The sequence below is a fragment of the Morone saxatilis genome, unplaced genomic scaffold (assembly GCF_004916995.1).
Source record: "Morone saxatilis isolate NCDOM2014 unplaced genomic scaffold, NCSU_SB_2.0 Contig18, whole genome shotgun sequence".
NCBI classification, from domain to species: Eukaryota; Metazoa; Chordata; class Actinopteri; family Moronidae; genus Morone; species Morone saxatilis.
The window spans coordinates 26,836,518-26,840,260 of record NW_023339740.1 but is presented as its reverse complement, the minus strand read 5'-3'; positions in this window follow the sequence as shown (position 1 = coordinate 26,840,260).

Below are 3,743 nucleotides of genomic sequence, written 5' to 3'. Positions count from 1 at the left end.
CGAGGACAAGGTCCTACAACATTAATTTACTACTGTCCTTTTAGTTATTTTGCAGGAATTTATGGATTCATGGAAACTGTATTCATTGTGTTTTACCTTGAACTTGGTCAAGTGCTGATGCTCCTGAATTGGACCAATTTCCATGCTGATGGTTCAAGGGAATTTTACTGTATGCAGTACTGGTGTTTGGCTTCAACCAACAATGGCCAAGTACTGTGAAGACCTGCATGTTTGAGAATATTTTCCTTCACCTTTAGGATATTTGCTAACTTTTGTGCAAAATAATGAGATTTTTCTTTATTTTCATTAAAGTTGCATTATACTTTTGCTCTGGAGAAGGTGAATCTTAAGTGTTTATAAAAAATTTTCTGTGTAAATCAACAGACTTTCTGTTGATTTCCCCTGCCTCATTTTAATTTTTGCTACTTGTTACTACTCTTTCAACCTTTTCTATTCTTTCTTTATTCTAATATACCTTGCCTTCTTTCTTTTTGTATACCCTCTCCCTGACCCGTGCTATTTCTTACATTATTCATCTTTCTCTCCTTCTTTCTCTCTAACTTTACCCTACCGACAACAATTGTAAATGCTATGTTGTGACGCTTAAACAAAAGTCAGGGGCTCATCAGTCTGCACGATACATTATCTGCAAGCCATGAACGTCTGTACAAAATTGTGTACCAATCCATGATGTTGAGGTATTTCACTAAGTGAGAACACTGACCTGCCAGTGGTGCTATATGTAAAGTCAATTATCACCTTGAATATTTGTAGAACTTTCCATGGCAATCCATCCATTAGTTGTCAATATATTTCTCTCTGAACCACAAAGGTCAGGGGACCACCAGGATCAGTGTGATTCATATTCAGTCCATTCACTAGTTTAGCTGGAGCCAAAGTGGTGGACCGACAAACAGACCAATAATGTCAATGTAAGGAGCTACTCCTTGGCATATACAACCAAGTCTCTGAAACTCTTCCAGAAGATATCCCCCCATGTGGTGTTTTAAGGATGACGGTGGAGAGTGATAACACATACACAAAATCTCCAGCAGGTGTTCAAATGGGCTGAGTTCTCGTGAACGTGAATGCTATAGCATATCATTTACATACTTTTCATACCCATAAGACCATTCAGTGTCCCCTTGTGAGCTATATGGAAAAAATCTGCATTTCTTTCTTTATGTTTTGCTACATGTCTCTTTAAAATTGTTGTTACCAGTCAACAAGAATGTCAGAGTATTCCTTTAAATAACTGATTATACTTGATCATATACAAATTAGACACCAAAATCTGAAAGATAAACCACAGATAGAATATACCCAGTATTATTCTAAAAATGACTTTATTTTTATACATTTGAAAGATTTCATTGAAATATTCACTTTTAGTTTCCAAGCAGGACACAGCTCTACCCTAGACTGCTAGTGACACATAGTGGTTGACACATCAGGTGTCATTTACTGTACTTACATGGTTTTATAAGCAAGCAGTAAGCATTTGCCCTTTATGGACCTCCAGAATCATGTCACTATCTTACATTAAAGCCCTGGAAAGGTCAGGCCACTAATGGCATAATTCCTTTCTCTCGTTAATACAATAAGTCCTTCCTGTGTTTAAATGAGTTTATATAAGCTCCTGTCCTGATGCTGTGCATGTGTCTTTAATCCCTAATGACAGTGGTTTTAAAGCATCTTGTGCCATTGCATAACTATAGCTGACTTCATGTAATATCCCCTTTTAACCAATTTGGGTCGCTAAACTGGATCATTGTGAAGTTTTGTGTCAGCTAAAAATATGCAGTGTTCATACCAGATGAGTAGAACTCATGGCTACCACAACTCACTACAACAAAGACACAAAGATGTAATATTTATCTCTGGATGTTAAAGGTACTTCAGCTTTGCCTGGGATGCGGCATCTAAAGTCTTTTATGCAGGGGGTTTGTAACAGAAAGCCACATCACACAGTTTATTCCTTTATGCATAACATAGATCAGACTTTGCTCTGCATTTTTGTCCTAGCTGTGCATGCTTTATAGTATTATACAACAATAAAGACAACTGAGATAAAACTCCTCTCTTCTCTGACGATAATTAAACATGGCAGTCATCCTAAGCGTGATGTTTATGGGTACAGGTCCACCGGGAGCCCGTCTTCACAGCACTGGCCTCATTTTCTTTTTTTCAGTGAAAATTATATTCTGCTGCTCGTGTTGTTGTATCACAAGATATATTCTCAACAGCCTGGCAAAGTTTATAAGTGAAAATATGTTCACTTTTATTGGCGCTCGCTCAATAACAATAAGACCAACAATCAGTATTTCCCAAAGTAAGTAGTAACTGAAACAGTACCTATATGTAACATAAAAAAAGTCAAATTGGCCTAATTTTAACCTGGGTGCCTACACATGTTTTGACCTGCAAAAAATGCTTAGTGATTTTGCTTTGCATTGTGAAGCAAATAGCGACTGACTGTCTACCTAATACATGAGCAACAATGTGAGATGGTGATCAACTGCTTCTACCTCTAAATCATCACACATCAAATGACCATTTGCTCGAATACTGTATTTTCATTATGATAAGTAAAAGAGATAGATAAGGTCATTTAGGTGTGTCCAATTCCAAAGTGACTTCTTTAATTCCAAGAGGAATATGGAGAAAGTCAAAATTGACAATTTATTCAGCAAAGTACAAAAGTTGAGCGAGTTTCAGTAACATTAGACAGCTTGAAACTAGAAGACCATAACATTAGTATAGTTTACTTTAATTTAGGATGTTTAACTCACATTCCATTCATTGTTCTAGATTGCACTTTCATATGCTTCAACGGTCAACTTAATATGTTTTGTTGATTATTTATTTTGTCTCAATGTGGCGCAGCCTGGATAAATAAAATGGATTTACACAGGCAATTCTCATAATTTTCACTTATTCTCATTATTATCTTTTGGTCTAACAGTGTTTTAAAACTGCAGCAATACAGATAACTCATTATGCCCAACACTATAAGCCCAGTCTCTCTTGGGTTTACAGGATTCCACAGAACAGTTAGCTTGTGGCTTAAATACTGTGAAAGAAAGTTTTTTTTTTCATTAAGCCAGCACGGACACAGAAGAGGGGGGACACAGTAGAAAGAAGAAGGTTGGATTGCATTCATTTACTCTAGTGGTCTTCAATTAATCTGTGCTCTAACAAGAAGTGCAGAAAAACAGGCTTTGTCTCTTTCACCAAACAATAAGCATCTTAGAAAGATGATGACTCATCACTTCTGTCTTGACTTTCCTCCACAGTTTGTATTCAAGCCTTGTCAGCACACTGGGGGGTAAAACAATAGCGGCAGTTGTGTGTTGTGTGTCATCTGAACAAAAAAAAAAAGGCACAATCCCCATAAGGGGAAACAGTGACATTTACAACCACAATCCCCTCAATGATTTTAGCTTAGCTCATTGCTCCGAATCTCACCCAAGCACAAGCTGATCCCTTAAAACAGATCTTAGCATTTAGAGAAAGACAGAGTAGCGCAAAGTGGATAATTGTGCAAACAAAGAGAGAGTGAACAGAGGAAAGGGGGGAAAGAGGGAAGAAGGAGATACAGAGAGAGAGAAAGTGAAAATCCACCACTTAGCTTTGTTTGCAGTGCGTCAAAAACCTCATGACCGTTTAATCTGTTAAGCGTGTGGCTATTGTCTGGCTATCATCTAAAGAGGATGGCGTAATTTCCCCCCCCCCCCCATTTT